Raw genomic sequence first — 13,075 nt, forward strand, 5'->3', positions numbered from 1 at the left:
TTCATCAGTTTCCTGGGGTTTAAAAACAAAGGTAAAATTTGTTATTTATTAATTGAATTACTTACACTATTTCTACTATAAAAGCTTCAGTATGAAAAACATAATACAAACATTTAAAAAAAAAATCAGAAAAAAAGGCTGTCTTTCCCACTTGTGTTAAAGCATATTGAAGTAGTCTGACAAATCAAGCAAAAAGAAAGCTGRTGGGCCAACAGGATATCAAATCTTTCTCTGACAAGTGAACAAGTGTAAAGGTAGGCAGTAAATGTGAGAAAACCAAGAGGAAGGAGGAGAAAACACTCAAATGAAAAAAACAACAGAGGATGCAAATAAGGACATTTCCTCCCACTCTCCCTTTCAGCAGAGCAGACTCATTTTCAGTGGGAAATTACAAGAAATAGAAGCAACCCTTTGAAAACAAAACAGGATGTGCTTCTGCTGGTCTACTGCCCTCCACATATCTAAACTGACAAAGGTTGTAGCACCACAAAAATATTGTWATTGACATTTTACAGATAGTTGGCTGCAGCCTTTTGATGAACATATATGTAAGTAGAATSGAATTCCAGACCCAAATTTAATCCCAGGGGCAGAGTCCCCAGATAAATCTGAAATCCATTTAAAATTTTTTAATGGTAAGCAATGCATTTGGTATCTTCACAAARTGTGCAAACCAAAATGAAATATCCAGACAGGGTGTGATCCATGCACACATCAGCTCCATGAATTCCCAAAGAGTGATGGAGTCTCCCAAGGCAGCACTGGTAAAGGGGCTGCTTTGGGGTTGCACAACACCCCAACTCCGCAGCTCTGTGCTGAGCCATGGTCTGTGAGCCTGAGCAGGAGATGGAGCTCACCCAACTTTGCTACCTCAGCTRCCTGCCATGGCCCCAGTGTCACAGCTTGTTGTCACCTCTGCTCCCATTACAGAACCAGACACCGCATGCTCTGAGATTTGTCAGGTGACAACGCATCTTCCCACAGCAAAGACAAGAGGCTCCCACCCCGCCTTGCCAGGTAAAGCACCAGACCTGACCTGTGAAAACATCACTGTGGCACTCAAGGCAGAGAGCAACAAGCTCAGAAGAGATGCTGAGCTTTACAACAGTACAAGGTCTGGGCCAATAACCTCATSTGACCAAAGAACATCAGCAGAACATCCACAGATGAACATGTCTGGATGTTAGCAAAACTAAGGTGTTTCTGAAACTGCCRCACTTCAGCCCTTAAACAATCTATCCAATGCTTTTGATGTACCCAGAAATCCAGCAGTGGTTATACTACTATCAAAAGGCACATTTAACAGATAATTTGTGATATTTTGCCCATGTATCTACTTCCTTTGCCCTCAAGTTTTAGAAACAAAATGAGTAATCARTCACCCTTTAAGCTGTTTCTCCACTGTCATACTCAGGATACATTCTGAACTATGAAACAACAAATAGGATGTAATTTGGAAAACAAATGCCTATCTGCATATTTATCTACATACAGCTGCTTACAAACATCCATTTTTTTTAGGACTGGCACAGTTTCTGGCTGGCTGACATTAGCATCTTCATGAAAAAGGTCAGAAACCTTCCTACTCTCTGCTTCACCCTTCTGTTGCTAAATTGCAAAATACATTGAGTCCAAACGTGCCTCATACGGTATAGACTGTAGAGCTGCTTCAATAATGCTCAGCTTGGAGTGGAAACAAAAGAATTGGGGTCTGTCTACAGCCATCTTTGTCAATGTACCCTTAGAATGTCATTCATCTCATATAATTTGAGGTACCTAAAAATTGAGCATCTAGTTTAAGCCAGGCTGCTTCTATAGCAGAGAAAAAATCGTCTTGAGGTGTGAAGCTCCAACTGTGACTTGTTCACTGACCACCAATTCAAAATGAAGGAATATTTTCATCTTGACATTTTTTTTTTATGGCATTGCTAAGGGAGAGCATCAGAAGAAGATGGTAAGAAAATTTACTGTTCACTCTAAACTTGGAGGAGTTTGTTCAATTATCCTCAATATTTATTTTATCAAATGGGTCTAGAAGTTGGAAAACAACCAAACAAACAAACAAACAAAAACAGGCAGAAGACCATCAGCTCCAGCTGTATTTCCTGAGAATAAGAACACTGCTTGTGCCATCCATTTGAATGTGCAGATGTCAGAATCTCAGACATCTCTGTAAAATTAACAGCACATACATTCAAAGTAAATGACTTAGTTACATTAACATCTCAGGTCTGTGGGAATTCCAGAGACGGGATTTTGGGAGTAGCAGACAAGGGGGATGTGGGGGTACATTCCAAAAATAGGGGCCTACTCTGGACAATAATGCAGCTGTACAGTGTGTAGAAGATTTCTTGCACAATGGCTACAGTTTTATTTTTTAATAAACAGTTAAAAGAGAATGAGTGTCTGTATGGAACAGGTAAGTAATTAAAATTCTTAACTGCGCAGTCAAACACATACAGCAGCACATTGCCAACTACAGACAAAAGTAGGGCTGTACAAGTCTGAACATGCACCTATTTATTAAATCTTATTTAAAACACTGAACTAAGTGCGGTGTCTGATGAAATATTTAGGGTGTTTAAACGTGCCACAGCTGACAGAAAGCTTTTTTTCTTTCCTACTGGCACAAGATTGTTTTGCTTTTTTCTGTCTTTTCTTTCAAAAGAAAAGACAAGGTAAATGATTTGAACAGCATCTAAGWACAAGGTAGGCTTTACATACCTGTAGTTTCAGCATGGGGCTTTCTAGAAGAAGTGCTGCTGATTAATTAAATAACATTTTTGGTTTGTTGGATTTTAATCCTTAGAATTTCCTTTGTATTTCTAAAGACACAAGCGTTTGCATATAATATGACATTGTGCTATTTAATAGCACTGCATAGCTGTGCAAGTGGCCCCAGGTATAATTTAAACCCAGACAAACTATTCTTTTGAAGTGGCTGTCCTGATAGTGATTCAGGCAAAGCACAAAAAAGGGACATTGTATCATAAATTCATTGTAACCTAGAGGTCTTTCCATTCCCCGTTCCTCCTTCAAGCAATAGTAATTGTTTGTACTGATGTTAACAATCCTGAATCTTTGCTTGGCCTGGCTCTGGCACAACAGCCACACCTGTACTATTTTGGGAAGTCTTCCACACTCTCCTTTGCAAAGCACATTATTCTCTKTGTATGGCACAACCTCCCTCCCAACAGAGGCACCCACCTCCGACTCCCCATCCATCCATTTCTGACCTGTTAGCCACACCAAGAAATGAACTGGCCACYGCAGAATTTGCTCTTTGCTACCTTCACCTCTCAACAGGCTTCTGTCCCTTGGCCAGCCTGGACATAGTGAGCTCCAGAATGTCACTCCCTTTTTGACTTTGTGTGAAGCTCCAAGAACCCAGAGGTCATTGTTATACCACAGATAATAGTCTTTTCTGCTTTGGTGAGTGCTGTTCCTTTTACCTTGATCACCAGCTATTTCATGTCTCTGTACTTACACAGGGCTTCCTGTCAATGGTAATGGTTGTCTTGGTGCACATAAATATCCCTGAAAGCAATGAGAACTATCTGCATGTGTGCACACAACCTTATATCTGCTCTTCCTTGCTGGCTTAGAAATCKACTACAAATCCTCTTTGGTAAGGCTATTAACACATTGCATTTGAATTTAATGGTTCCAGTGACTCCATAATAATCACTCAAGTTCCCTCTTCAGTCTTCTGGTTACTCTGCCTATTTTGCAGGCTATTAAGCAGGTGTGTAGTGCAAATTATCCAAGGAAGCACAGAGCATCTCTAGGTCACTTAGAGTCCCTTCCTGTTTACTGAAATGTGAGTGGTCAGCTTTCTCACCCAAGCACAACCTGAGCAGCAGCTCCCACCAGCAGGAAAGGGTAGAGAGGGTAAAAAAACTTCAGTGAGCTCTGTCTGGTTATGTCACAGCCACTGGTGCTGGGAGATGGTCTTATTTTGAGGAAATAAAAGCAAAGATGAAGAGAAGGCAAGTCAAGCTGGAGCAGTAGGGTAGGGGTCAGGAAAGAGACAGGAATGCAAGGAATGGTGGAAAGCAAGCCAAGGTAGAGATAACTGGGAAAAATTAAAATGGGAAAAGAAGGTGGTAATGCCCATTCAAACAGCACTGCCAAACACTGATCTAGAGGTTGACCCCCAATGACAGTCTTGCCTTGTTGCAGAAGCAGATATCACAGGAAATATCCACAGGGAACACACAGGGAAAGCCTTAGGAGATAAGGCTGAGCTGAAGGAGAAGAGTMATTTCTACTCTGAGTGCAATCCCTGGGAGCTGCACACTCCAACACAAACCACCTGAAGACRTTGTGCAGAGGGCCCTGGGGATGTCACGTACCTTGGCAGATCAGCCACTGAGCTGACATCCAGAGGAGGTGACCCCCTTTCACCCCTGGCATGCAGAACCACCAGCGGACCCTGCTAGTCCAGGAAGTCCTATCCATTGAATTTGCCTCCACCCTCCTCATAAAGTCCATGTTGTTAAAGTCTCAAAGAGCTTCCTAGCAGCCTTGCCCCTGTGCCTTCTGGAATAAATGGGAGCACGTACTTAACAGAGCATTCCAAAGGCTTTCTCACTTACATAGGAACTGCAAAAGACTGCAAAAGATGAGCTTTTCTTTTTCTCTTTGGGCACTTTTGAATGTAGCATCCATCTTATAGATGTCATCCTATGATGARTAAGTGATTTATAAGTTATCCAGTTAATGTTTTCAGCCTCCAGTTGCAGTTTTCTCATGACTGTTCATCCTTCACATTAAAAAAAATGTATTTTTATTCTTGGATTGTCTGGATGGTTTAGTTGGGTTATTTTGATCCTTTGTTAATAGTCATGAAAGTCACACAATCTGTGCAATTTCAAATTCCAGATTGGATAAATACAAAAGCACCCACACCTTCAATTTTAAAACAGATTTTATAGTTAGCTTTTCACAAAAATTTCTACCAGACAATTGTCCACTTTAGACAGCAAATGATCTTATTTCCAAATTGCTTAATTATAACTAGTTGCTGTAACAGTTGTTACCCAAAATTGCCAGATATATACCATAATTTTTGTTTTAATAAGCTAATGAAAATTTCAGATTTTTTCAAAGAAATTGTAGAAATGAGAAAACACAAATATTTCACTCTTCTAACCTTTTCAAGTGCAAGTGTAYATTTAGATTGTCATATGAAATATGAAATGGGMCAAAGAYAACTCAGTTTTAACAAATAMTATCATGCAGTTTCTTTYCTTTGCTGTCTTCTCTCAGAATTGRAAGMKTCAAACTCTCTGCAAGGAGGTGGACCAAAAAGTGCTTTTGTGAACAACTGCGAGCTGAGAGCCTTGCATAATATTACAACATCATGATGTAGAAATTTCAAAAACAAGTCAACATTGAAATGGTGACAACCCTAAAATAAATATCCAYTCTGCAGGAGGGTAGAAATTGTTATCTAATGGGGGTTGACAAGACTTGAAGAGCTAYCAGGTCTGCGTGCAGGTTGGACCTTGGCAACAGAGGTCTCCTCTAGGGCACGAGGTGCCAAACACGAATGAAACATTGCACACAACATGTGCCTTGATACTGCTTCAAACTGAGTTTGCCGTGGGCCTTTTGGCACAGAGAGCAGGCTTTGTGTTGGAAGCYGCTCCTGTGCCGCTCATCCCAGAGCTGGCGAAGGGAGAGGCTTTGCCTCGGAGGGCACTCGCAGCTCCTCCATGCAGCCAGGGAGGAAATGGTTGGAGAGATGGGGCAGAGGGATGGAATGAGGCTGGACACAAGGAAAGGGAAGGGGAGAAGGGATCCCAGATTGACAGCAATTGTCACTGTACCTGACTGTACATAAAGACAATATCCGGCTTTCCTTCCAAAGGATGATATWTTCTGCTTTCTTGGCTGCTTTGCAAAGGGCAGAGCAGACACTGATGCAAACATAGCAGGAAGAAAAGCATACTGAAAACCTGTTTGGAAGGAATAAGGGCTATCTTATTTGTGAAAGAGTATAAAATTGCATAGACAACATCTCTGTAATTATTCATATTGTAGTGGTAAGGAAGGACGCTACTCTGAGAACCCTGCCATGGTAGGTGACACGTGTRTATTTATTAAAATTCCCAACAGCCTTTCCTCTAAAAACCTCGCCATTTTAGCATGGGATGAAAACAACAGGTGGATGTAACGAAGAGGGAAATAAAGCAGTATAACAGCGTATTTATCTTCTTCAGTAGAATAAGTAGCAGCACACCAGCTGCTGGCCTATTGTCAGATGTTTTCCAGCCACCACAGAAAAAGTGAGTTTTGAGGAGGGGTTTGAAGGAGAATAGATTAGCAGCCTTATGGCATTATTATGAGGAGTTATGCATATGCATAAGGAGTAGCTCTGAGAAAGTAAGGAGGCTCTTGGACTAACAAGCGGCGAAGAGAGGCATCATGGGGCTGCCACAGTGTAGTGCATATTGAACCTGCTTTCATATGTAAACAGACAGCATGCTGCAGTCTCACAGGATCACTGCTGCCTTTTATTCAGCATCCCAGTGCTGCACGTAGTGGTGGCTGCTGTGCCAGTGATACATTCAATACAATCGGTTGAAGAAATAAATATAATTTAAAACGTCACAGCATTTGAATACTGAACACAACTAAAGTATGATGAAGAAAAAGGTAGGGAAAGGGTAATTATGGAGCTCTAGGAGTATTGGAAATAATGACCAATTTGCTACTGACATCACTGGAAGATAGATTTCATTTTAAGCATTTTGGAAAGGACAGAACCTTTAAGCTTCAGGGCTTTAAGCAAACCTGCAGTGTGATTTAGGGAAGGTTTTCTTTACTGATAAGTTATCTTACAGATACCTTTTGCAGCATTTCCACTTTTCTCTTGCACAGGAACATACAAACCAYAATGTTGATTCCTTGCAGTGAGTCTTATGCTTCTAAGTAATTTATTGACAAAGCTGCCTCCTAGCATAGAAACTTAGGAAAACATTTTGGAATAAACTCCACAAGATTTAGGTGAACCTTTTTTTCATTTTCCAGCAAAATCTGATATTTTTTTTTTCTGTCAGTCCTTTGCATTAATAATATTAGGAAAATGAGGTGTTTTTTTGATGACAGCATTTACTTTAGGACAGTGAATGTGCTTCCACATGAAATACATGGGCCATGTCAGTACACGTCCATGTACTGCACATAACCTTTCCATTTGAATTGTACATGTGTTAGGAACATATTCGCTGGGGCTACGCTAGATGCCGAACACTAATATTTGCACAGGAGGTTCTGTTCCTGCATTTATTCCTCAGTGGGCAGGCTCCTGCCCTCCTTTGAAGGCATTTACAGGCGTATGGTTCAAACAGAATGTGCTGCAGACTGAAATCACCCGGTGCAAAATAATATATGGAGGTTATTTGCTCGGCTGCATGAGCCCGAGACTGGAGCGTATCGCTGCAGGAAGCCGTGGGGACCAYGGTGTATTTTCATTAGGTACTTAGGATTTAAATGATTTGAAAACTGCATTTCAAGTAGAGGGAAAATTTGCTGAATGGCCTCTTCACCTACCTTGGGAAATCTGTGAGCTTTCCAGTATTTCAGATATTTCCACAAGCAAATAGGCACTTCTCGAATATCTCTTACGATTTATCATCAGCAGGGCTCTGTGTGGAAGGCCACTGGAGTGCCTTGGCATTCTGCAAACACCCTGAACAATTTAGAAATGCTATTTTGCCTCCTTATCAATAGATGGAATACATTACAAAGCCCAGCCCTGATAGAGAGCTCCTGCTCACACAAATAGTGGACCTAGCATTAAAAAGAGAGAGATTTTTAACTCTTTCCCCTCCCCTGTCATGCACGACACCAGCTTACCTCAGGGCTGTTATAGGCAGGTGAAAATCCATAAAGAGAGACATCCTACACGGTGCAGGCATCCCCTGACCCCACAAACATGTGGTATTGAGCAGCCCCACTCAAGGGCTGTTGTGGCACCCCAGAGGGGGCTGCACAGCAGTGGGGGTGGGCAGGAGTCTGACCCTTACACCACCAGCACATGGATGTGAAACCAGAGCTACAAACCTGTCACGGATCAACCTGCATCATTTTCTGGGGCTATTCTCTGGGCTTCTGCAWTGTTGCAGATGATCTGAGCTTTGTTGGGTTTCCTAGCAATTAAAACACTTTTTCTAGCAGTTTGATTTTGTTTTGTGGGCATCTCTCAGTTTACTTTTGCATCCAAAACAGCGTAGGCTGCATTTGTCTCTGGTACGACTTCCAGAGTGGCTGATGTGTTGAACAACAGGGCAAGCTATGAAAGACCAGGGGATTAGGCATTTTGCTTTATGTTCAGGAATGCTTTTTAATTTCTCTCCAACAAACTTAGAGGCAAAGCCCTATAGTAGGCTTGAGAAAGAAAACTGAATTTCAGTGTGGAAAAAAGTTCATTTTAATTCTTTGCACTGCTTTGTCTTTTGTTTTTGGTTTGGGTTTTTTTGGGGTTTTTTTTNTTTTTTTTTTTTTTTTTTTTTTTTTAAGCACTTGTAGTGCAATGGGCAGTGTCAGTGGTGTAGTCTTATCAGTTTCTGTGTGCTAAAACACAGGGTGGATTTTCAAAGGGTGGGTAGGAATCCAGCTACCGTTGGTTTTCAGTGGACATCTTACCTCTCCAAATAACCTTAGAAAACATCTCCCTGTAGGTGGGAAACTTGTTGGGCAGGCATGCACATTTTGCAGTCTCCCATGCTCAGTTATATGCCCCTGCTTTAGCCAATTCCAGCCTGGCTGGGGCCAGAGGCAGCCCAGTGTGGATGCTGGAGAACTGTGTGGCTGATGGCAGGCATGGGCACCACTTCCAGGCAGCTGAAGGACAAAGTGGGGTAAGGGAAAACAACCTTCTTGAGCCCCTTTATGAAATCCCTACAGTGGGTCTCAGTTAGCACAGAAAAGTCTTCGTGTTGCTCCTCTGCCATGACCTCTGTTTGTCTTCCTGCCCTTCCAGAGGCTGAAAGCACCAACTCTTCCTGAAAGCCTAGAAAGCGCCTGTAACATTGTGGGCACTCCCACAAACAAACATGAGGAAAGACAAAGCCCTGTAAGATGTTAACAGGAAYGCAAAGTCAAATAGTCTTGAAAAATGTGGGAGATCAGACTCAATTACTYGGAGAGTCTTTCCTGGACCTCGTTGTTTCTCATTCCATGATAAGGGATATATTTATCTTTTKAATTCTTTCTAGTCAAACAGAAGAGCTTTGCTTTCCCAGAGGAAAGATTTCCCTCCATTCTACGTGGAACAGCTCCCTCCTGCCCTCCCCTCTTCCCGACACACACACGGCTCCTGGTGCAGGGAAACAGCAGTGGGATATGTCAAGTGCATTTTTTTTCTCCTTTAAAGCACGTGTACCTGGGAGGTCACAGTCTTTACAAAGTCAAAGTTTTGTGTGTTTGAGAGCTTTGCCCTACCACCATGTAATTGAAATCAGGCTTTTAAAAGCTCACGACAATGTGTTTGTTCTTTAACCTCACCCAGCAAAAAGAGAGAGCTTTGCTGAGAGAACTCATTGTTAAGCTCCTGCACTTAACTGATAAGGCACTGATACAACCAGTAGCAAAGAAAGAAACTAATAATAATAATAAAAAAAAAGATTCACATGCCTTCCTTCCCCACTACATTAATGCCCTGCCCAGATTAATTTCCYGACTTCTTAACAAATGAGGCGCAGCATCTTTAATCATATTAAAATATTGTTATGGAACTTATTTAATAACAGGGAGTTATAATGAGTTCTCTCATTAAAAAAAAAAAAAAAAATGAAGGGTTTCATGCATTTGAAGGTCTGCTCATTATCCATTCCTACATTTTAATGATAGATGTGTCTATTACTCTAAAAAGTATAGGATCTATTTGGAAATGTTTGAGACTAAGTGACTGGAACAATCCTTAAACCCTCTTACATCATCCACCACGCATATGGGACACTTATGTGAAAACCCCTGAGCCCATGGGGATGTAACAGAGAGATTGGAATGGGACAGGGCTGAGGTGTTATTTCTCTGACCCCAAGGAGGTGAACCCAGGCTRTGTGAGTGTGTACAGCAATCAAAGCAATCACAGCCTTTCCCATCCAGGAACTAGGAGCTCGTGAGTGAACTTTGCATGTGTTTGGATTCTGATATCTTTTTTTATTCATGCCAAACACTATTCACAAAAAACATTTGCTTTCTCAGTAGAAGGTTTGCAGAAGCATAATCCAGCTTTACCAAGTCACACCTCTGGCGTGCCACAAAGTGTACAAATCCAGAGCTTTCCTTTGGCATGAAAACACCTTCCAAGGATTCAACCATTTCCATCCTGACCGGCTTGTTGATCTGCAAGATTTTCTTTCACTTCACCATAGTGCCTTTGTGAAAAAGGAACAGGATTTCAGTAAGTGGTTTCTATTGGCCTCAACCTTCGATAACACAAAAAGATGCGTGAGATCCAGCAGTGAAAACCCTGGAATGATGGTATCTTTAAAGACAAGAAGTTTCCAAGGACACTAATTGAATTCAACCGGCAAACATTTCTGAGTGGAAGATCGCTAGTAGCCAAAAGGTTTTTCCTGGGAAACCACCCAGAGATAGAACTTTGAGCTGATTTCATCAAAGGAGATTCTCAACTGTGAAAAATGATAACACCCCCATGGCAAGTAGTGCATCAAAATCAAATCAGGCTTGGAAAAGCAGTAACTAGAAGGGGAGTTTGTTGTGATGTAGCAAAGATCCCTGTGCTGCATCTGCACAGAAACGCTGTGAGATAGTCTTTAAAGGGGCAAATTTCCACCACAGTGTAAAGTCCTTCCAAAGCAGACACCAGTATGGATCAAGCTGTTTTTACTGAATTTGGTAAGCCAAGCCACTTGGAATATGGCAAAAGTCTATTAGGGTGCACATTCCTCTTAGCAGAGATAATTAATAAAAATAAAGGAGAAAGCCTAAAAAACAAAGCTGTTACCAGCAGCTTGGCCAATTTTTGCAACTGAAAGCTGCCCATGGTCCTATGTAATGGCTCATTGTGTTTTTGCAGACTTATGCTTTYACCTTCTCAGCCAGTGGGGAAGCATCCTCAGAGCGAGATCACTTGCTCTGGGGAATCCAGGACAGAGCAATGCTTGTTTATACAGGCAAAGAAGGACACAAGGAGGCCTTTTTAATTCATTGCTTTTTCTGCTGCTTTATCACAGTGGCTGTATAAAAGCAGCATAAAATGGTCTGGTTCCCACGAGGCTGCCATCAAGCTCCCTGGCACAGAAATCAGGTGGGCRCAGTGAGCACTGATGCAGTTTTGAGCTGCAGTCACTTTTAGGCAGCAATCACTTCACACCACCTGTCTCAGTGTTGTCAGGGATTTTTAGTTGCATAGTGGCCTAATGGTAAATAATTCAGCAGGAACTGAGAATCACACACAAACACAGACAAAGCCAGAAAAGTAAAATAAAAAAGATCAGAGGGAAGATCCATCACTAGATTTAAAAGGTCATCAGTAAAACCCTATTTATAGGCTTTTCTGACCAGCTGAAGCGCTGTCCCTGGAGGTAAAAGCTGTCTGAAATGTCCCCATGTGGGCAGAGCAAACAGAGCCATTCTAACGAGTGAGGAAAGGTTAGGGCTCAGGGATGAGTATGAGTGAAAAATATTTGGCTAGACTCCTGGTACAAACTCCCACGCAACGCTTTGAAAATCTACCCCTCTGTGTCCTCAGCATTGGTTTTCAAAGTACAGCAGCCTAGAGACAGATGTGCCATTATTGTTTATGGTTCAAAGGCAGAGAACTCGTTTGGTGGGGAAATAAAATCCATACTAATAGAGCAAGTACCAAGAAATGTTCTAAGAGGGAATGAGCATGTTCTAAGGTGTTTTAACAAACTCCTGGCTCCTAGCCCAGAACTCAGTTGGAACACTTGTATTCATCTCCAGGCCACCACTCTTTGAACTTATGGAAACCTATGGTTATATTTAGCTAGTTAAAAGATATATGGCCAGCGCATTGTAACCCTTTTGTCAATGTCTCCCCATTACAACTTTTAATTTTATTGCTTTTTAACCACAGTTCCTTAATTCATGGGTTCAGCTAAGAGGGACGGAAGGCAGTTGATGGATGGTGTGACAATGGCACTCCTGGCTGCTGTTAAGGCACTCATCATCTTAGCAGGAACAGCCAGTTTGCACCACTCTGCTCAGTGACTGATCCCAAAGCGACACGAGCTCTGAACCAGCCCTCTCTGTGCTTATTAGATCTGCTATTAATAGATCTGCTGTTAACAAGACAGTTTGCAGACAGAACATCCCCTTAGACAGGCGGTGTACACAGGATATCACTAAAGAAACAACAACAAAAAAGAAGGAATTTGTTCAGCAGCCCACACCTAAAACTTTTCATTATAATGAGTTTCATTTTCTTTTGGTTACATAGGGATCAATCAGGAGTACATCAAATCTTAATGAAGAGAGAAAAGAGCAGAGTATTCAGAATATTCCTAGAGCTGAAATTGCCTTCCTGTGTGATTGTAAAGATCACATCTGCAGATAATGTGCCAAAAGGTCAAGCAATTAAAATCACTGAAGCTCCAGCCTACTAATAGGTCTGGTAGAAAGAAAAGTTTCAGTAAGTGAGAAGCTGTAAAAGTATCACAGCTGCTCTGTGGGGTAGCCCAGTTTTCCAGCAACCCCAAAATAGCACTACAGATAATGGGCAAATGTGAGGGCTTAGAGGGTAAGTGACAACTTTTTTGTTTCTCCAATTTCCAGTGTCAGTCCTGAACAGGTGACTCTATCCAGACCACTTGTGCTCTGTAGCCATCAACAGGGCCTGGAATGGCATCAGGAAGGATGAAATCAAGATCTGATGTTGAGTACACCACAGAATTGAGTGACCTGTTTATTTCCCCCTCCTTATCAGTGCTGCACCAGATACAGGGTCAGCAAGTGCATGGGATCAGTGCGTCATGGTCCCTTCCTTCCTTCCTTCCTTCCTTCCTTCCTTCCTTCCTTCCTTCCTTCCTTCCTTCCTTCCTTCCTTCCTTCCTTCCTTCCTTCCTTCCTTCCT

Source organism: Malurus melanocephalus, unplaced genomic scaffold (genome assembly GCF_030028575.1).
Source record: "Malurus melanocephalus ecotype Western Australia unplaced genomic scaffold, MMel_1.1 scaffold_140, whole genome shotgun sequence".
NCBI classification, from domain to species: Eukaryota; Metazoa; Chordata; class Aves; order Passeriformes; family Maluridae; genus Malurus; species Malurus melanocephalus.